The sequence below is a fragment of the Anser brachyrhynchus genome (genome assembly GCF_964034855.1).
Source record: "Anser brachyrhynchus genome assembly, chromosome: 4".
NCBI classification, from domain to species: Eukaryota; Metazoa; Chordata; class Aves; order Anseriformes; family Anatidae; genus Anser; species Anser brachyrhynchus.
In genome coordinates this window covers 60,517,945-60,540,809 of record NC_137698.1, presented here as the reverse complement: position 1 = coordinate 60,540,809, position 22,865 = coordinate 60,517,945, and the positions used below count along the sequence as shown (strand labels likewise).

Sequence of the window (22,865 nt, the reverse complement as noted above, 5' to 3'; positions counted from 1 at the left end):
AAAGCTCTCTTCTCCTGAGAATACATTTTGCACAATATTCAAAAAAGATGCATCATTTGGGGAAATAACTGTAATTTTGCAGTGGTATCTTTTTTGATGCCTAAAAAGTGTACCTTTGAAATGGTTGTGTATTCAACATTTAACAGCAAAGAATGAAAAAGCCTGTCAATGCTTTCTGAACCAGCTACGTGAACAAAAGTGTCAGAAACTAGCCCTCAGAAACTGCTGTTTACTCCTGCTGCTAAGCTTAAGTTTTTCACAGTTCTCCTTCAAGCTTTGCTTGTGCGTTGGTAATACATTCAAGGCAGTTTTCTCTGAAATGTGGTTCTTCTGTCTTGCAACATTCTAACTTTATGTCCTTGCTTTCAAACCTCTGCATAATGTGTTGGTTTTATTTTTTTATTTTTATAATAAGATAGGCAAGGAAACTTCCATAGTTTTTCAAAACATGCCTTTCATTGTGTGTTCAGCTTTGGGTATCTCCTGTCCATTTTGCAGGACTTTCCCAACTCTAAAATCAATGCATTTTTTCCTAACCCAGTTTCAGAAGCTTTTTCTAACCGCAGACCGTCCCTCACCTGCTGATCACAGGAGCAACACTAGTCTACTGCTCCAAAGGGGCAACGTTCAGTCTTAGAATTGGGAAAGAGAAAAGCATATACTTACCACGAGTGAACAAATTTCCGAAAGCAAGCTCTAATCTCACAATCGCCAGTTGTTCCCAGTCTGTGGTTTAATTTACTGCTGGGTTAGCAGGATGTTCCACAATGCCTCTAATAATTACTTTCTCGAGGCTCTAATTCAACTGCAATTACCCACTTCAGAAGTTAGGGAACTGGTTCGCAGCTCTGCTAGGATCCAGCTGAACCACCCGGCCGAGGAGCTGGCCGGCCCCCAGCAGCCCTTCTCCCCACCGAGGGGAACAGGGACCACACCGACCCACGCAGTCAAACATCTCCTGAAGGATATCTCCCTCCCATGTACTCGGGATACCTCTTCTCAGAGCCGTTTTGCCACAAGGAGAACATTTACGTTCAGCTTTTAGGCTGAAGAGCCACGCTACCAGCGCCTCCCTCGCGCGCCCCAGCCGACCAGCTGGGTTCATGGCTCGCAGCTGGCCAAATGATCTAGATAATTAAAGGAGAAAAAAACCCTCTTTGCTGTTCAGGGATTTCAGTCTGTTTCATCAAGAACATTATGTCCTTGATCTCTCTCTGCTCTTTTTTGGCTTTTTATTTTTTATTTTTTAACTGCCAGATTTAAAGGCCACTATGACTCTGTATGGAAACTGCCTATCAGCCATCATGGCCCACACCCCCATAAAAGAAATGTCAGGACAGAAAACTCTCTAAAGACTGCTTGGTAGAGTTCCCTTAACTCACTAAAGGCCACACACCTTTATGGGCAGCTCCACAATGCTCACTATGGGTTGGGGGAGCAACAAAGGTGGCATTCAGAGGCCCACCGCCCCGTCACCTCACACACCTACGGTCAGGCCCGCGCGCCATTTTAGCTCCCGGGCTGTGGCCAGGCCGCGCCGCCGGCCCCCGACATGTCCGCAGGGATCCTCTCCGAAATCGGCGCTGTGTCTGTGTCAACACAGGTGTCTGCTGCAGCGGCTCCGTGTCGGGGGGCTGCGAGAGGCAGCGGTAGGAATTAATTTCTGCCTGCAACCTGTTTTGCCTGATGCTTCCCTTAAGACCCAGCACTCCACGCAACTTTCGCGGCAGGACCAGGCTTACCACATAGGGCTTAGGGCAGAAGAAATGTGTTTGCTTCATCATTTTGAAAAAAAACAACTCTTCACACATTTTGACTGCTGAACGAACATTTAACAACGTGCGGTCTTAGTGGCAAACAAGAAAAAACCTGTGCACACTCAAAGAGAGTCAGAGAGAGAGAGACATTTCTATTACGGAGTAACGGGGGAAAAACTGATTTATGAATTTCAGTGTGAAAAGCGGCTTGTAGCACAATGACTTTGCCAGGACAACACACCCTGCTCCATATCTAAGCAGTTAAATAGCGCAGAATTGTGAGGTAATAGAGCAGCTGCTAACAATGCTGCCACACAAGCACTGTTTAGTCAGCACCTACACCTATACGACACCCCACACGTGATGAATGCTTAGGTTATCGAACGAAAGGTGATTCCTCGCTAATGCAAACAACAGCCTGAACCACCTTACCCCCACGCACATCCCACTGACCTTAAATTCGGCGCCTTTCACAATTAGCCTTCTTGCAATGGAAAGATTTACCCTAATCCCGCTTTGCCGTTCTCCGAGTGCGCAGACTCCATACGTTGGCACTGTCACTGCGTCTGACTGCACAGTTTATTCTGGTTTGCATAAGGCAAACAATATGGTTTGAAAAATACCCAGCTTGTACCTCCGTCACTTGACCTCCCTAATTTAGAGCACAAGCCCCCAGTGTGGCAGTGATGCTGTCTTTGTTGAGCTGTTGCTCTGTGATAGCTAATACATGCATACATTACTGCTGACATTTAAAAACATTCCTAACAGTTTGTGTGAGTACATGGTAAACAGATGCTATGGGATTTTTTCCCCATTATCAGTCATCTCTGAAGACTGCAGTGAAGTGACAGGTTGTTTGAGACTCTTCGGTCTAACAGTGAGAGATTTATTTTTAATAGAATATTGATATTATGGCACAAAATGCCATTTGGTGTTTACTTTTTTTTTTCTCCTAGAGCTGCGGTTTAGCTTTTTTTTAAGCTTTTGCAGCCCTCTGTTATATCTACTACTCTATTTTTTATGAAAAAAGTTAGAGACTTTTATGAACTCTCTGATTAAAGTACCTCCATCTGAATGCAGATTAAAAGTTCCAACACCTGAGAGCACTAAACCAATGAATATTTATATAGAAAAACAGCAGATGAATGCACTTTAAATCTTCAATGCAAGTCTAGTCATGGGGTTTATCTTATTTTAGGGCTTACTTTTTATTAAAATGAACTCTTGCATATTTACGCTACAGAAATAAATGCTATTTGCAAGCACAATACAGTAAGAATCTTACAAATGGATAGCCTTGGTGAAAAGTAAATTTACTTCTCAAACAGATTTATTTCTTTATCAAGTAATATTTAAGAGGATTTTCATTTCGTGCTGCTGGCACAGGTTGGTGCGGAGCAGGGACATGCCCCGTAACCTGATTTCCTCCTCACCCAGCTCGGGCAGTTCGCAGGGCATTACGTGAGAAGCACAGGAGATATTTGGGCAGAAGGACCGTGGGCTCTGGCTGCCTACATCTCCGGGCTGTGCCCAGCCACCACCATCACCACGCAGGCAGGCTGCTGGCACTGCAGCGAACTCCTGCGGTGCTCTCAAGCGGTAACGTGGCCTTCCAGACCATCAAAGTGAGCAAACACTGCCCCTGAGACAATTTTTTCAAAGATTTTGTTTGAATCCGAAGAATACATTGCTTAAAGGACTTCCAGCACCGCTGGGAACCAGATCTTGATGCAGCCCGAGCAATTCCCAGACAGCAGACACCCACTCTCCCCAGATCTCATGTTTTGTACAAAGATTTGTTGCGCTGTCTCCAAACCTATTCTGTTCCATTTTGGTTTTAAATGTAACCTTAGAAATAAATGTTTACAAATCAGCTCATTGTTTCTTTGTTTTGAAGCTTAAAGCCTCGCTTTGATTGCTGCCTTTTTGACATTTTGCATAGGAAATATGTTTGCATGTTCACAGTGCTATTGAAACAGCAATTAGATCACCATATTCCAGCTGTTACAAGGTTTTGTAATGCATTTTCCAATAAACATTTTCAAGAAAACAGAACTATTTTAGTATGTCAAGCAGATATGCTAAGATATTTTTGTTCGTTTGTTTGTTTTTTTCAGTCTTATGTTTTTTCTGCATGTTACCATCCTTTTTTATGTTCCTCTACTTCGCTTTTAATGCCACAAGAATAAAAAGGGCTGGGATTTTGAAGGCAGGGAGTGGTTTGAGGAGTTCCTGTTTTGGGGACTTGAGGGAGTCCTTTCAGAAAACTGCACCTCTTATTTCTCTGATCCTCTTTAAGCAGGAAAACGTTCCAGATTTCCGGGAACTAACTGCCCAGCTTTCTTCACTCCCCTCTCCCTCCCTCAACAACTTTGCCACTTCAAAGAAGAAAAAAATGGTGTTTTTTTTTCCTCCTGACTGCTAACATTTAAATCTCCAGCTCCCGTGACACTGAGATGAATTCCAGTGGTGCACTGGACCAGATGCATTACAGGCAAAGGCAACAAACAAACACCCAGGTGCAAGGGGGCCATGGTACGGTACGCTGCAGGCAGACCCTCAGCTGTGAAGACCTCGGCGACTTTCTCTGAAGTCAGCTTTGTTCAGAGCAGTCCCTAACGAGGCAGCAGAATTTTGCCTTGGCTGAAGAGGCAGAACTGCGACCTCTCACTTTACGGTTAGCACCAGCCAACAATTAGGGATTTCTGTTTCTGGTACGCTCCTCAAAGCCCACACTCTTCTGCTTGCAATTTACGTTCTTTTTGCTGACCGGTGCTTCCTGACCTCAGACGCCGCATCTCTTGCTTTCTCATCTTCTCATACAAGAACCGTTATGATAATTTTTCCTACTTGTTGCTTTGTGCAATAAAAACAAAGTCTCTTGTTATAGCATGGGACTGCAAAATACCTAGTTCTGCCTAAAGCCAATGAGTTGCAACCAAGCTAGCTGATTTATCTTCTGTGTTTTGATTGATCACTTGGAATTTGGTATACACTAAGGAGATCGATAGATTGATTTTTTTGGTGTTGTATATCATTATCAGGGTGTAACTGGATTCTTTTTCCAGCTGGTAAAAATTCAGAGAACTACTTAGCGAAGGAAAGAGATTTTCCTCAGGAACTAGAATGGGAAACAGTCCGCCTTGACTTACTACCCTATTTTAGAGCTGGTCATTGGCTGTTTGATGACAGTTCTCGACTATTGTGCCCTGATGGAGTTGTGATTTCTTCTAATAACCTTAAGAAAAGAAATAGCGGGGGCCAAGGAAGACTCACAGACCTCACAGAAGAGCCAGGCACAAGCCACGAAACAGCCAGAGTCAGTGCTGCTTGTGGCGTTGAAGGGCTTGCCATCGCTCAATCCTGCTCCCAGCCTCGCAATTAGAAGTGCAAGCGTATTAGAGCTGCAGCAGAAGAGGTTATTTTAAGTTTCCTTCTCATCTTCTAGGAAAATGATCCATTATAAATTCTGCAGCTGCCTGTCTATCACTTACGGGATACCACCAAGTTAGGGCCATTTCAATCTCCCTCGGGTTTCAAAATAATTATGCACGCTTTTGTCACATCGAGATGATTAGTTTATTTGCAATTCCCAGGTGCCATGCATGTCCAACACGACATCGCCAAGTACTCCAGCACAGATAACCTGAAAAGGCTCCTTGTGAAAAGGCTTTGCTCTTAACATATTTCACCTAGCCTGAAACTACTACCTTGGTCGCCAGTTAAACAAAAGTATTGATTTTAAAATTGCTCTTTTAACCTACAAGGTACTACATGGCCGCTGTCCAGCATCTCTTAACTCTTTTATGTTCTTGGATGTACACTTGAGTCTGCTGAGCGAAATCTGTCACTTGCTCTAAGTTTTGCTGCAAGCTTCATGGAGTAACAGCTTTTACTCCGAGGAATTCTGCCCTGCTGGAAGAGCAGGAGGCTCAGCTAACACTACCGCTTTTACAGGAGGTTAAAAGGCTTTATTTTTATTGCTAACTGTCTAATGAACTCTGTGACAATTTCTACATTCCAATATTGTTTTATTTCCAATTAGTTATATTATGTAAAACAGCCAGTGACACGCTGCATGCATGATAATATAACCTAGCAAATGCATGGCAGTCGGGAGACTTAAACTCTGCGTCCCGCATCCTCATTCTCTGTGTGATGAGAGAACCAAAGTGGTTTCTGGAGCTGGCTGGTACTCCAGGCTGCTTTGTCAATACCCTATTATAAGAGGCAATGTGAGAAAAATCCTGCAAAATACAAAAGCAAAACCCAAAGGTAACCCAGATGTCATTTTAACCTCATATGCACCAATACCTTTCAGCTTTATCAACGTAAAAGACTAGGCATGAAAATGCTCAGACCATCTTCTGGCTGCACCCATCTTATTATTCACTTACATTATTTAACACATTTTCTTCAATAGGATTACTTCGGATTTACTGAGACAACGCCTGGTGTGCTTCCCTCCTCCAAAGGCAGGAAGCTTTTCTCAGAGCACTAGATATTGAAAGCAGGAGAGATAAGTTTGGCTGACCAGGGCCTTGCCTGCCTTTGTCTACACAGTCAAAAAAACATTAGTCGTAGTACTCAGTCATCTCGACAGAAGTCCATGTATACTTGGAGCAGAGCACGTAATTCTCTCATTTAAAAAGAGATTTAAAAACTCAGCTTGCTTATGAAACCCAGGCAAAAAATAACCACATAAAATTCATGTAAGATGATAGCACAGTTCGATTCCCTCCCTCCTATGGCCCGCACCTGTACAAGCTCTTGCAGTTTTACTTTTCTGAGCTGTCTTGTTCAATTAAAAAAGAATGAGAATGGAGACAGAGATCTATGGGGAAGATACCCACAGAGCAGGTTAACAGTCCTAAACAAGGACCTTAAAATCCATATCAAATTGCCAGCGCAAGGCTTTAGCAACACTCTGCATCCTAAGCCAGGACACCCTACATAACTGGCTGATTAATGGTATGTTTTACCCATTTTACTCTTTCATGTAAGGTAATTTGAGAATGAAAATGTGACCTGTGGTATTTGCACAACCCCTGTCCCTGCAGTATTTATTCCTGGAACAGCTACGACAAGAGAGAAGCACCAGGTGACCAATGAAAGCTTCTGAAAGGAATGAAAGCTGCTGCTGCTTAACATTACTTTCTATAATCTGTCCAGAGCAAGATAGGCTGATGGTTTTTCTTTGGATACTGCACTGAATAAAATTGCAGATAACCGAAGTTGAGAGGAGGCCGCAAAGCTCGTAGGCAGGCAAATCACTGAGCACAGATTCTGAACAGCCACTACAGGCACTAGAAGATGCTGAGCTAGGATGCTCTTAAGACAGTTCAAGAGCAAAAAGATGCTGGAGAATGAGGGGAAGATGAGAGAAAATACATCCCTTGTTCTTGTGGGCTGCTACATCAATGTAGCACCCTCCGAAAGGTGACCATTTCTTTTCACAATATTTAGAAAGGATCCAAGTCTCGTACAGAGGGCTAAGTTGCATGGATGCTGTCGAGGAAGCACCAGGGAAAGACCTGACGGATAGATGGGTACGGCAGATGAGTAGTGCCCTGATGAACCTGAATGCTGAGCTCCTATTTCAACAAAGCCAGTTACAAGCAGATACAAACCTGACGTGAACATTTCCAAGGCCTTAAAATAGAGGAAGTGAATCACACAGGCCTCACACCTGTCATAACAAATTAGACTGACCCAAAATGCAGGAGATCATTTGATAGCCAATTACTTGAAATAATGAAAAGGGGCTAAGAAGTCACCAAGAGGAACAAAATAAAAACCATTTCTAATATCCCTGACGCTCCACTGTTACTGACACCTCCTCTCTTGTTTTCCTTCCACATTAAGTTCAGGTAATTCATCTTCACTTTGAAAGCTGTGCAGTTCTGACCCTGCCTACCCGCTGATGTCTGACTGCTGTCACATCTTCCTGCTGCCTTGCTTAGCCCACATCCTCCATCAATGTCCCTCTGCATCTCTCCCTCTCCTTTACGAAGAAGAGAGATGCCTCCCTCTTCATGGGCCGCACTCCTCCTTCAAATCCTTCAGCACAACGCAGGACAAAGGTTTTTATTTAATATTCCAGAAAAAAGACAAAAAAAAAAAAAAAGGAAAAAAATGAACCACTTTTAGACCAAGTCTTTATTGAACAGGTAATGCCTCGTAAAGATACAGCATATGCAGGATTTAGTTCTGATGGGCGTTGAGCTCAGCGCCTGCCAGGATTAGATCCTTAAAATGAAACTCATCATATTGCTAGCTGAAGGAAAAAAGGGAGTTTTGAGCTCTGAGGGGTTTAAGAATTCACATTTCTCAAAATTAATTAATCAATACGCTATCTTCCGAAACAATAGACAAGAAAGCAAATGCTCCAGCCAAGTCTGAGACACCTCAAAGAAGAAATGAACGATTCAGTTTAGTACCTTCCTGAAATGACCATTATATGGAATGAAAAAATCAGATCCTGTTACAAGAAGTCATTTGCTAATAACACTTCTTACTCATTTAGAGAAAAATTTGTCTGTTATTAAGAGAGTTTTTAAGAGACACTTGGATCTGAAGCCACAGGGATGCAGAGACTGGAACCTGGCATTAATTTCAGTTTGCTGGTTTACTGCACCTTGTAAGCATCCACAAGAAAGCTGTATTTCTGCACTTAAGATTAAAAAACCTATTAAAGAACAGTCATTTCGGATGAACACCCCGCACTCTTAGCCATAGGTGTCTTCTTCAGCTAAATTAAAAACCATAGTCTTGTCAGGCCATAAAAATCATCAAAATTTTAGTTACAAATTACACCGCAGTAAGCGTCAGCACCTTTTCCACAGATTTAGCATTGTTTGAAGGTAAACTGAAACAGATCGGTGCGAGACTTAATTGAACTCTCAATAGCATTATTGATAAAAGAGCATTAGTAGACTTTGGCAAGGACTCCAAGTGTGGCTACTAAGGTGCTGTACAGTAACACTAAATAGAGTGGATCAAATTTTCTCTGCCCTAAGGCCTCTTCTGTTGCTCGTGTAGCATGAAGAGGCTTAAAGACAGCAGACCTCAACCTTGGGGATATTTCCTGTGTAACAAGATTTCTCAGGCAATAAAGAGCTGCAGCTACCTCTGTCCCCAGATGCCGACGGGCACGAAGCTGACGCTCTGCTCTCTGCCTTCCCTAAGGTCAGGGCTCAAGCGAAATTCAGAGCACTCGTAGAGCTGCTCATCTCTGGCGGTGTTTGGGCAAATGCTTACAATGCTTACGCCAGGAATCACCAGAAAACAAGAAATGACTTCGGGGCACATTTGTTGCTGCCTCTATTTGTATGCAGAGAAAGGGAGAAAGTATTGAAGCCGCCTCACAACCTACAGCCCTTTGTGACAAAACTGCTGTCTGGGCAGGATGTGCTGCTGGATACTGCTTTGTCCTCCGGCACTTTGAACCGAGTAGGTCCATTCCAGCACCTAAAGAAAGCGGGAGAGGGACTCTTTGTCAGGGACTGTAGCGATAGGACAAGGAGCAATGGCTCTAAACTACAAAAGGGTAAATTTAGATTAGATATAAGGAAGAAATTCTCTATTATGAGGGTGATGAAGCACAGGAACAGGCTGCCCAGAGAAGCTGTGGATGCCCCGTCCCTGGAGGTGCTCAAGGCCAGGCTGGATGGGGCTTTGGGCAACCTGCTCTGGTGGGAGGTGTCCCTGCCCGTGGCAGGGGGTTTGGAACTGGGCGATCTTTAAGATCCCTTCCATCCCAAGCCTATGATTCTATGGTTCTAAGACTGTCAAAAACTCTTCAAGCTCCTAACAGGGGAAATGACCCCAGTGATGTTATTGTTCTCACCAGCACAAGGGCTAAATAGGATGATGAATGCCTCTTTTTCCCCAGGAGATCTGGTTATTTTGATTTTTTCCAGGAAGTACAGTTAAGTCTCATGATAGATATAAAAGAAGTCTATTTACTCAATAGAAATTTACCTGCATCTAAAACCATTTATTCATGATTTACAGAAAATCTGATTGTACAACATTAGTGTAATTCATTGATTCCTAGCAGAATGAATGAGTATCTTTCAAGAAACCCCTTAGAAATGCTGATGACTAGCGACTATATTGGTACAAACCAGTTTTACAGATCATAGGAAATCAGTTACTCATAGAAAGCATGACAGATACAGAATATTCTTACTTTAGATGGAAAAAAAATGTGCATTATGATCCGTAAATCGATAAATATCCAACAAATCAGGAACACAACAAGATGAGAGAACTTTATTTCTTCTTCAATCAGAGAGTAAGAAATATACCGGGCAAGGGAGTTTTAGCAATAAAATAGTTACCATGCTAATTTTCTACTCATCTAGTAATACCGATCTTTTGCATTTCAATACATTCTTTTTTTCTTTTTTGGGGATCATATTTGTATCTGCAGAGCTTCCATGCCCAGGATGCAAGCTGTGAAATATGCTAAGCTGGTGCTGGTTTTGTTTTTTTTTAATAAAACAGAAAAATGACAATATAATGCTTTAAAAATCAATATGCTCTTTTGCATTTAAAATAACTTAGGAAAATATTTTAAAGCAGCAGTGTCAGCAAAAATGGGGTGGATTCAGGTGACAGAAAGCAAATGTAGAGGTGTAGCAAAGACTTTAACCATTGCATAGAAAAAGGAAAAAACTCCCACTTGCAAAGTATAAGGATCTTGACACACAGTATTATTCAGGCAATTGCACAGACTTCATTTTTTCACTATCTGAGAGCATTTGATATAAAGGAGAAACTTTTTTTTTTTTTCTTTGTAGATTGGTACACGGTGAACAACTGCAAAGAAATCATAAAGAATATTTGAATATTTTCCTTCCTAATATTTACATACCAGATCCCGATGAGCTCTGATTACCTTTGACATTGCCAGATGTTAAAAGACATTATAAAGACACGTGGCTTTTGCATGGCGTTCTTTGCAGAAGGATCTCAGAAGCATTCCTTTTGCTCGCAGAGAGCCCCTAGGAGCCTGCAGCCCTGTTCTGTATTTGTCTGTGGCATTGGGCAGGTGGGGGCAGAGGAAGTAATTTGGGATGCTAGGGTAATTCTGACTGCCTGGTTCACAACATTAAGCTGTAATCACCAGCACCTCTCTCCCATCTAAATGTTAATACTTTTCAAGTGTATGCATAGAAGTGCTGGTAAGGCCCTAGAGTCGTACAGGAACATTGACCAAACGGAGAAGTGTGTGTATCCTTTTATTTGGAGAACCCTTGCGTATTTCAGTCTGTGGGAAATGTCACGTCAAACATGAAGTGCAGAATGGGTGGGAAATGTCATTTTTCATGTACGTGCACACACACACCACATACGTGTACCTCCTGAAAGCACACGGACAGCTTTTTATGCAGGATCACAGAGTGGTGAGGTGGGCATGGACCTCTGGGTCCATCTGGTCCAACACCAACGCTTCAGCAGTGCTACCCAGAGCAGTGTGCCCATGTCCAGGTGGCTTTTGAAGATCTCCAAGGAGGAGACTCCACGGCCTCTCTGGGCAAAGTGAGTGGTGATTTAAGGGGCGATTTAAGCAGCAATTCTGCAAGCAGCAATTCTGCAAAGGTTGTGTGTGGGTTTGGGGTTGGTTTTCTTTTTTCAAATTATACAATTTAACCTTCATCTAGGGCTGCTGTATGTCCCTGCATTCCCAGGCAAGGCCTTCTCTTCCACCTGAAAGTTTTTTTTCCAGGTGAAAAAAAAGAGGAATTTGTCCAGATGTCTCAGATGAAGAAATTTCTCCAAGCACAGACACAGATATCAGGAAGACCCAAGCAAATAGTTACAGAACACATGCAGACCACCCGCACAGCTCCTGTACCCATAACTATATCCAGGAAAGGTCAAACAAATATAGGGCAAACCCAGCTCCCTCTCCTTATACCATGGAGAAGAATATACAAAAGGAAAGCCTATTTGTGGCTGAATGGCCGGCAGTAAAATCCTGAAGCTTTGTCAGGTCATTGTGGTGTGCTATCCACATTTAAAAATTAATTAATTAATTAATTGATAATAATAATCTGGAGGGAACAAACAGAAATTCATGCATATTTATGCAGATCATATTTTGCAGAAGGGACAGGAGAGCAATCCTTAGCAGGTGGACAGGACACCACATTTATACTCCTCACTTGTGGCACCGCATATCTCTGCTTTAGTGCACATGGGAACTCTAGCTTCTTTCTCCTCTGAAGTTCCAAACATCCTCCTGAAGTAGCAATGAACACATTCATAGAGTTAGAAAACCCCCAACCCAGCAAGGAGAGGTCTCTGAGCACTGGAACGGCATGACGTGGACGAGCTGTTCCAGTGGCAGAAACCGTGACAGCATTTATTTCTTTAGTACTTATTTTCAAATGATCACGTTACCACAACCATTCTGTAATCTACACAGCATCCTAAAAGTAGCAAAAAATCCCAAACTCCTTAAAATTTGGAGGAATATAAAATGATTGATGTGCTTATCAAAACAACTACATTGGGACTGCATTTCCGGGTACCCAAACTAGACACTAGTTAGAAGCCAGCTCATGTTTTGAGAAAGAGTTGGTTTTTATCTGTATGTTAGCTTGCATGCATTATGGTTTGTACTTTTCTTTTGAAAAAAATGAGAGAACGCCAAGATATTATTGTACTCTACATTACCCAATTACCCTTTTTTAACCAGACATTTGTCATTCTGTTGGAAAAATAAGTGTTTGATACTTATCATATTCTCATAGAGTTCAGCCACTATTAGCTCCTAAAAAAGCAGGGCGGCTAAAGAGCCCTTTTATTTATTTGCTATGTCCCTAAGTGACTAGATTTGGGCTCCATGTCTTGCTAAGGGAATAAGATCAGTGGCCATAAAGGCCAAACTCTAGTCTGACAAATGTGGCATTTCCCGAGCATATTATGTATTTGGCTACTGGGCATGCCTGTGTAAGCACAGCCGGGACCTTTGACTTGTGAGCTGCACAGGGAGAAGCCAAAGCCTGCTCAGACCATGTAGCAGACCTTCCTCCAGCACTTCGGTTCCTCTGTGCGCTCATCTTACATGGTCAGGATCCACAGAGGTGGTGGTGGAGGTACCTGCTCATGTGAGAAAAGCCTGACAGTGGTGCTACCACGTGCAGGAGCATTGTTTTACCTTGCACACAGTAACCGAGCCACCTATTCCAGCCCACTAGGGGTGACTATAGCCATTTTGAAACAGACCCTTGATCCCCTTTCTCATAACAAGTCATTTGGCAGGCAGTGGGGTGAAGGGGGACTACTTATGAAGTACTTCTCAGTGGAAAGTTCTGATCTGGGCTATTCACTAACATGTACAGAACAACAAACAGAGAAAGGAAAGCGCATCTGCTTTTATACTTGATGCATTGGATTGGGTTTTGGTGATAAATTTACATGACAGAAAAAAAAAAGGGAAAAAAAAACCAGGAGGCTATGTAGAAATGTTTTTAGATACAAGATAGCCCATGAAATATTCCAGGAGTTGTAGAAAGCCAGAAAGAATTTTCATAGGTGCTTATAGGAGGCAGACAGACCCAACAGACATCTGCATACGGTACTGAACACAACAGCCTGATCGCAGGACTCAGCAATGCCTGTCTGGTCCGTGACAGTCACCCTCACCTCTGCTCACTTCACCCGGCGGAACTGACCAAAATTTCTCCAGCCTGATTCAAGAAGGCCAAAGCAGAAGTCCAGAGAGACACTCTTCATCTCAAATTGCTTCATTGCTTTTTAAGTAAAAACAGAAACACTGGGGACCTAGATGCTCTGTCTTCAGCCAGCTGTAGCACGGGCTGAGAGCTGTAAGCAGAAGATGAAAATCTTCCCTTGTGCGGTTCCCCAGCTGCCAACACTGCGCATTGGCAGAGGTGAAGTGCCCTTGACTCGCTTGTTTCCAATTCTTCCAAACACCCATTTGTCAAAAAGCCGCACATTAATCACCACGCTCCTTGTCCAAGTCAAACTCTGCGTTCCTTACCCTCCAGCGTCCCTTCCATCCCCGTGCTCGGAGCAGGACAAGGGGAAGGCCCCGCACAGAGCCAGCAGCACTGGGCAGCAGCCCCTCAGCACACCCAGGCACCCCGTGCTCCCTCCTCCGAGCCGGGCCAGGCTCCTACTCAAGCTGCCGTAGTGCCAGCTGCAGAGAGCCTCTGGTAGAGCCAAGGCGAGAAAGAGGGTTTCTGTGGGGAAAGCAGAGCCCTCTGTGCCCCATGCCTCCATGAACACAGCCTTTCTGAACACAGACTTTCTTCCTACTCGTCAGCCAGCAGCACATCTGCCCTCACACGGGCACGGGAGCACCTCAGCCTCCTGACAGCAGCCATCTGACCAACTTGGGCTGTCCCTCACAAGGAGGAAGATGAGGGATTCTCTGAAACTCCTTGCTGGTGTCTGGGGCCTGGTTATGGCCCTCTCCAGTGTGACCTTACCTGGAGTACGCCATGACTCCCTTATACCTCACGAGGGACTACTGCCGCTCTTCGTCACTTCGGGTGTCTCCCAATTACGCACTAATCACTCCTCACCCTGTTTCACCCCTCAGGGGCATGGCATCTTCCTCTGCGGTGAGCCCAACGGGCTGCCGGCAAGGAAAAGGGTCGCAAAAATCCCAACAGCTTCAGCCGTCGAGTGCCTAACTGAATAGCTTCACAGGGGGCATCGCTAATGACTGCCACCGGCGTTATTGTCGCTGGCCTTGAATCAGTTCGGCAGAAAGGACTTGTGAAAAACAGTATCCATCACTTCTGAAAACTGCCTGGCACATTATTATAGCAGGAGAAGTTCAACTGCAGATCAGATGCATTTTCTGGCTTTGAACAAATGGCACGAGTCAATTCTCTATAAATTCAAAATGCATATTAGAGCATGGAGTCGGACTTTGAGCGGGTTTCGCATCCTGCCTCTCCTTTCCATCCTAACGGCTGGAGATCCAGCCGGGCCGCCTTGCTATCTCAGGCCTTTTCCACATAACAAGACACGAGGGGAGTTCGTTACCTGGAAGGCAGGAAACAACCTGTGCCCAAGCTGCGGTTTTGAGGGGGAAGGGAAGGGACAGGGCAGGCGGGGGAAGACGAGGAAACGGCTTTTTAATTGCGCCTCCTGAACAACGCTTCTGTGGAGAAAATGACTGACAGGGAAAGCCAGACAGCCTGAAAGCATCCACTGTGCGGCAACGCACTCAGGGAGCCGAGGAGATAAGAGGCATTTTTGTACTCCAAGTGGCCTAAACAAATAAATTACAGTCTTGATAACCTTTTATTTCAGTACTGTGCCATTTGTGCTACTCCAGTTGGATTGTGTCGTTCCCAGGATAAATCCTCAATTGCAAGGGCTTTAAAATTGAGCTATAAAAATTTCCTCTGGGCAGAAATCTGGCAAAATTTAACACAATGGAAACAAAAATAGCAAAGGAAATCAGCCTAAAAATAGAAGCGAGGCAAAAGAACCTGGGAACCTCTGGCGGACGACAATTTGTCAACATTTTCTCACTTGCACTCTGGTAAGCAAAAGAAAGGGTGGGGGCCGGGTTGGAGGGACACAGCGATGGCGCCCCTGCAATTTCTGAAGGATGTGCTTTCACTGCCAAGAGTTGTGGAAATGGGACAGTGGCCAAATTCTGGCTACGAGCGAGGCAGATCTGGAACAGGGGTGGATAAGGCAGGTTGAGATGCGATGTGCTGCTCAGCCCAGGGTGATTCCAGCGCCTGAAGGCCGCCCCAGAAGCTGAGCCACCCTCCTAAGGGTGAACTCGGCCTGCCTCAGCCACACCGACATCCCTGTTCCTGCTGCTGCCTCCCGGCTGCCTCCCCATTCGAGCCTCCTTTGGTCTTCTCTATCTCTACTGAGAAGCCTCCAGAGACACCCCGCTTGGAAGAACTAGGCAGAAGGTAAACCCACTCAGGTGGGTTGAGCCTGTGCTTTGTTACCTGATAAAAGCTTAATTTCTATCCCTAGCTTAGTTCCTATGTACAAATAAAAATAACTTCAGTTTAACACTACCAGAGGCATGCTGGAGAAAGCTGACTCGCGACTGCTTGGAAGTTGGTCCACTGAGTGCTCACCATGTGGCAGCATCCGAGGCAATGCCTTACTTATCTGTATTTACAAGAGGAAACAACACCTCAAATACATCGGACTATGCTGCAGCACTGAAGAATGATGAAAATTACACTGGAAAGCCAAACCAAAAAAGCCAACCCTGTAAAAGCCACTTTACAGGGGGGAGAGAGTCCTCAAAACGAGAGCACTGCTTGGGTGACACAACGCAGCCCCACAGGGTCGTACATATCATGGAGCTGCACAGGCCGGAAAGGTCTGAAGGTGACACTGCCAAGCCTTGCTGATCTCTCTCCTATTTTTAAACCTGACAACATGGCTTGAGTTGGCTTCTGATGTCTGGTACTCCTGTGAACCCCGGGAAGCATCCACACAGCAGGGACAAACACTCAGGCACCGGCTCTGCCTACGTGGCAAGGCAGCAGGGACAAGGACAAAGCCAGTGCCACCGCCACCTAGACGTGCTGTCACACAGTCAGGCTCTCACTGCTTTCACGAGGGCTTCTTAGCGTGGCATGACCCAGTGGTAATGCAGCTCCACCAGCCAGGAGGAGGTGGCCTGACAGTGGACACTGTGCATCCTTCTCGCTTGTTTTGGGGTACTGCATGTAAAATGAGGAGCAGAGCTACTGCCAGTGCTTATAAATAAACAAACATTCTACTCTGTAATACTACAAGCCCAAGGGAACGTTTTTTTACATAGGGTAAAACTACACTCGAATTTAAAATGTGTTTCAGTCCTAATAACTTGAGGTGTCATTATTAACACACGCAAAGGATATGAAACAAACAAACATTATTTCTTATGTTCCAAGCATTCCTCTAACAAAATCATCTTTCATACACGTGAGGAGCGAGACATTTAGGCGGTGGCCGCCACAGTTAATGACATCAGGTACTGATGAAACGTCTCGGCATGCCCCAAAGTTATGCAAAATAAAGAACTACGTATTTGAATTGCATCCAACTCTGCAACTCTCTATCTTCAGGGCAATCCAAGAGTAGATTTGTTTGAATGTTTTTCATTAAATGCCATCGTGCCATACTAGATAAGAGATTCTATTTGAACTAGCAGCCACTTCCAATTTTTCCCCCCAAAATAAAAGAGGGTTTATCAATTCCAATCATTCTTATCCAGAATTAGTTGTCAAGTTTCAATAGCTGGCATGGATCTGACAACATAAATTCAGCACCAGTGTCAAATGACTAATACAACCTTGTAGAAGAGCTCTGGATGTATAGTCCTGCTGGGATTGACCAACTGCATTTAAAATATCAGCACTTTTATGTTATAATAGCTCCTATTAACAACAGTTGGCTGACATTAGATATATTCAGGCTAAGCATCAATTAAAAAGTTGCTTATCTGTTTGAAAATCTGGAAAGTACGTAAGGGTTCTCACACAGGCAGAGAGTAATACAAATGAAATAATTGCTGTGGTGTCCTGGGACTGCATTACTTTGACTAATAGACACCACTATTTTTCTGCCTTCTTTAAGACAAGATTGTACATATAAATGTGTGTCCCTGTCATGCTATGCTGCATTCCTTAATGATCATCTTTCATTTTTAAAATAGCATTATTCAGAGGCCCTACTGAAAACCAGGTGCCCATTATGCTGGGCATTACGCAAACAAAATGTAATAAAATTACTGTCCTGTACAGTTCGCAGTGCAGGCAGCCATGAAAGGTAACTCGCAAGAGCCTATTTATGGGAAACTGAGGCACTACTATAGGCAGGGATTTGCCCAAGGTCACACAAGCAGCCACTCACATCTCCCGAATCCAGGGCCATAAAGCTACACTAGTAGTAAATGCTGACATCCGAGAGAACTCATTAAACTCATTAAGGACTCATAAACGAGCTGAAGTAAGTGCCAACCAGTTTAAATGTTAAATAGGTCACCGCTAACTCTGATCAAAATGCTTTATTCTTCATTGTATCCGAGAGTGATTTAAATGAGGACTGCGGGCGCGTTCCCGGAGCCAGCGCAGGGGTCCCCTGGCGGGTGTCGGGGCGCTGCCCTTCTCTGCATGCCCCTTTGCGGCCAGGCGCTGGGCAGCCCCGGCGCTTCAGCTCGGTGGGGAAGAGGGTAGGGAAGAAGAAATCCTCCTGCTCGCTCCCCGCCTGCAGCTCACCCACGCAGCCGCTCACCTGAGCAGTGTCAGTCTCCGCAAGCCAAAAAAAAAAGAAAAGAAAGCAACCAAAACCCTAGAACTTCTCACCCCGGCCAAACCCGAGCACTCGGCCACGCTGCAGAAGGGGAGATGCTTTTTTAAGCTGTCTTCCAAAAGCAAGAAGTGAAGCCAGCTCAGTTTCTCCAACGAGAAGTGTTCACCTTGGCAAAGGGCTGTGCAGCGAGAGTGGATCGAGACCCTTCCCTGCAGCCATAAGCAAACAGTCTGAAAGGTGAAATTTAGGAAAAAAAATCCGCAACTGCTGTTGCATGAAGCAGCCGAGCAGGCAGGCTTGGAGCAAGTTCCTCCTCAGGAGGCTGGCAGGGTTGGGTTCCCATTGCCACGTGCAGGCAGTGCCAGCAAACAGCCCCGGCTCCAACTCCAGAGGCCGTACAGGTGTCCACACTGCCTTCTACCCATCGCCAGCTCCCGCGCATTAAAAGAGCACCAAGTGCCTGACACCCCACTGCTTTCCAGCAGTCTCGGGCAGTTTCTGGAGCCTGCCCACTCAGAACAAAACCCCCTCGGAGCCAGCCAGGACCAGGCTGCCCCAAAGCAGCCATCACAGCCTCTACTGCACCATCGCCTGCGCGAGCAGCTTGCCTTCTGGCTGCCTGCTCAGATCTGCCATCGCTCGCTTCGCTGGACGGGTTTTTCCTTCGTTAATGTAACAATAATAAGCTCATGGTAACAGGCTCGTGCGACTAGAAGGTGATTTCTTGCTTTCAAAAATAAACACCTCGACTTCACCTTCCCATTGTTTTTATACTACAGTAGGAGATCTTCATCCTGTCAGGTTTTATTTTCATCCCACTGACATCATTTCTTAATTAAAGGAAAAGATAAATAGGCAGGTTCAGCCAGGTGCTATGGCTGATCGGAAGCACAGTTCTCAGGAAAAAAAAAAAAAGTCAAGTCACAACAAGTGAGCGTGCCTAGCAGTCAGTTCTTGTAGCAAGCCAGGGGCAGTGGTAGCTGGGCTTAACTGGCTCTTCTGTTTGTTTGTTCTGCCGTTTTGCAATGTTTTCCCGCTGTCATTTCTTTTCCTTTATAGTTGTATTTATTTTTTAATGACTCTCAGCTTTGGAACCTCAGCTAAGAGAACACTGAACCAGCGGTGGCAAAGCACTGTCTCCCCCTTCCCTGCGCGGGGGGCAGGTGAGGATTTTGCATTTCGTACATCATTTACAGCAGGTGGATGTAATTCTTCCAGGTTCAGGCAGTGCCCCCCCGCCAGAAGCAGCAGTGGGCAGCCGGGAGTTGGAAATTCACAGAAAATACTGGGGGGAGAAGTGCTTTTTAAAGACCCACCACTTTGGGGATGTCTCGGGCACTGCAGAAATGAAACCTTTTGTTCAGTACGAATATTCGCTTTCAAACCAAACACGCCAGTATAACCCAATATGTTCTGTATATTAAAGGAGATGTAAAATGCATAATGCTTTTTTTTTCTTCCCCTCAAAATAACTGGATTTTTAGGGTGTCTGTTGGAGCCATACTTTTTCACCCTGGACCAGCAAAAGCACTGAGGAGCATGGCGCTCCTCCAGGAAGACTGAAGAAATATTAGCAAAGTCCTGCGTGGTTGGAGTAACAGAGGCTGGCAACAAAACCAACCAAAGAAAAACATACGACAAAAGCTAAAAAGTTCTAAATTCGGTGAAAAGTCTATACCAAAAGGAAAGACGGTTACAAGCACTGAAAGAATATGAACAGCGCAGGGTGAAATGCATTGCTTTTCCCTGAGTAAAAGAAGAGGTTCTCCGGCTTTCTGGGAGCCAGGTTTCTGGTACATGGATGCCCGGGTGCTCACAACAGGAGGCAGAGGAACAGCTGCCTGGAAATGTAATTTTATTTGAGGTGGCAGAGCTGCTTCACTGGGGAAACGGATCGAAGACGCGCTACGGGAAGAAAAAATGTGTCAAATAAAGAGGGTTTATGAAAAAGAATCTGCTCAGAGACAAGAAGGTAGGGGAAGAAAAAAGCCTGTCCAGGAAACCACAAAGTTTTGTGAAGCTGGTGATTATTTTGCTTTAATTCAGGCCACAGAAATGTTTGATCCTCTATATAATCGTAAAGCCTTGAAACTATCTGTCCTGCAAGGCAAATCTACTAAATAATGCAGAGTTCCCAATGGAGAAGAAACCTCCTTCCATCTACAGAGGGATTTTTAAAGTACCACATCAGAGTTCTGAGCTTTTAATTGTATCTCGCATTTAAACTTAATGGTAGGCCAACTGTTTTCCGTCAGCAGCTGAAGCAAAAAGCCCCGACGTGTATGTCAGATCCTCGGGATGGAGGGCAGGGTGGGATCAGATGCTCGCTGCGGTGTCCAGGATGCAGGAGGACGCCCGTCAGCCCATGCTGGCTAATTGCTCCCTCCTCCAACACCCACTTATGGAAAGGAGAGGGGGAAGAAGCAAGATACAATCATTCAACTTTCTTCCTGCTTTTTGCTTCTGCAGAAGCAAGGCCTTCGGTTTCCAAATCTTCCATCATTTTCTCCTCCAGTAAACCTACAAACCAGTAAGCAGGGAAAACACATAAACAGGAACAAAAGGGAATTTAAGAATTTACTTAAAGAAATGAATTAAGAAATTAAAAAGCGGTGTTCCAACATGTTTCCCACACAGAGTTTGTGTTCATATCTAATAAAATTTAATGTATCCTTAAATTTAAGCACAGAGGAAATTGCAGGATGGGAAGAACTGACTGTTCAAATTACTTAATTTCTTTCGCTACTAACAGCCCTTTGATTAAAATTATTTCATTTGGAAGAAAAAAGCCCATCTTCCTATTCCCTCTTCTGTCTTTTTATAATCGTCTGCATCTTTTTCGCTCAGCGAAGTCAGCTGCACTTCTGTCTACAGTCAGATCTGCTTCTACGCTCAGCACCCAGCAGCGCCTGGAGTTCCTGGTCCGCTCACAGGGGGACTGAGCTGGGGGCAGCGGCGCGCAGGGAGGATGGAGGGACTGCTCTGCTGCTGCTTCTGCAAAGCGTACACGAAAGGGCACATTTGGCAGCCAGAAAGAGAGCTGCAGGGGAATCTGTGTGAGAAGACGAGGAGGGAAAAGGGAAACGAAGGCATCAGAGGCACACAGTGGTGGTTTATCATCCCTGAGGGAGAGGCGAGGAACACAGCAGGAGCAGTGCCCGAGCACTGCAAATTCACTGCTGGGCATCCCTGCAGCAGAGGGCAGGGCGCAGTGCCTTCTGCAGAGTCGTACAGGTTGTCCTGGTAGCTGACCAGTGCTATATGGGGGCGCAAAAATTAATTCTGAGGCAGAACGTGAAGCGGGAGGGTCACTTCTCAGGGTTTCTGTTTGCTGGGTCCAGTGGTTATGGGGGTGTGTGGCACAGCAGACCAGGCAGAGACGAGCAGTGTTGGTGGGAGGCAGCTACCTGCTTTGTGGTGCTCGCATCGTACCTGACGTGGGTCAAATCCTGCTCCTCCATCTCTGAGCAATGCTTCAAACAGGGCTGCTTTAGCACAAAGCTCCAGGTCTCTGAAAAGGCTGGTGAGTGGGGAGTTTACAAAGCATTTGCCTCTTGTTGCTTCCTGGCATTGCTGTTCTCATGTGTTTTTCTTCAAGCAAAGGCAGACGAGGGCTCCCTGTCGGAGCAGTACTGGCTCAGCCCTTCCCACTACCACGGCCTCAGGAACGGCTCTGCCTCTGACGGAGCCTCTGGCTCTGGGCTCACACATGCCGGGGCCCTCTCCTGCCTTGGCCACGCGAGCCTGGAAGATGCTTGAATCCCAGCGAATCCCTTGGGACTGGGAATTACACGCAGGTATTTTGACTTCTGCAGCCCCCAGAATCCAGAAGGCACAAAAGAGGATCCTGCGTCACCTCGAGCTCCATCCCACATATACAGATGTAGCGCGTGGGCAACGTTTGTTAACAAGCCAGTAATAAACTGGCCACGATCAGAACAGAAGCTTGGTCTGAGATTATATCTACATATATCTGCAGAGAAACCCTTAATAAGATCAATACTCATATTGAGCACATTTTCCTCAGTATGTGCTTGGCCTCTCAAATAAAATTATTCATATAAAGCATATGGAGTAAAACAGAGACTCTGTGCACATTTTGGGTATTCGCTAGCCCTTTAGACACCTTCCTGCCTGGAAGGTCGGGCTATTGCATACCTATTCATTCCCACTTCTGAATCACAGAATGACAATCATCTACGGTGCGAGGAGATGTAGATTTACATTTTGTCGCCCTCCAGATTACACGAACTGGCACAGGGCAATCTGTCACAAAATGCTCACATATTTGCCTTGCCCCATTTTATCCGCAGAGGTGATCAAATGCAAACTCAACTTTATCCAGTGAACCTCGTCCCTTCGGAGAACGGCGCTCCTTTTCCTTGGTTCTGGTTAGATTCCGCCCAGGAAATATCTGGGGTGTTTGTTTATATAATTTTGCTCTTGTCATGCAGGGCCTGGCCTGCCTCTGATGCCCGAGTTCCTGTCTGCCTGTCAGTCTCGTTTCTGTTACGCAGACACTTCATCCCATCGGAATCAATAGGTAGGAATCAATAAAATGCAAACGCTGCACTTTACCCTGCCTGCTTCAGCCTACGCTCCTCCAGCCCTGGAAATGCTGCAGCTCTCCATTTACAGCCTGGCATTCGTAAAGCGGTTAAGGGAAAGAGGAAGGAAAGGTCCTGGGTGACCGATGGGCAGGAAAAGCAGGGGGCTTGCTCGGTTCCCCGGGGGCTTTCCTTGGCTGCTGCCACGCTGCTTCAGTAGCAGCCAGCGTGCCGCGATACCCTCCCGGGGAGCAGGCTCTCTGCAAGACAGGGGCAAGGGCAAGGGCAG

General features: G+C 45.3%; 1 protein-coding gene across 3 annotated transcripts in view; it reads right to left on the bottom strand.

Annotated features, from left to right (window-relative positions):
- Positions 1–22,865, bottom strand: part of PPARGC1A (PPARG coactivator 1 alpha) — a 361,741-nt gene that overhangs the window by 190,840 nt on the left and 148,036 nt on the right. Inside the window, exon 1 of one of the 3 annotated variants that reach the window (XM_080590853.1) lies at positions 667–801. The exons of 1 other annotated variant lie outside the window; for it this stretch is intronic. The gene's annotated coding sequence lies outside the window, so the exon portion shown is untranslated. Of the gene's footprint in view, positions 1–666; positions 802–22,865 lie in introns of those variants that run through there. One more of the 3 variants, XM_080590852.1, reaches the window with a different exon arrangement.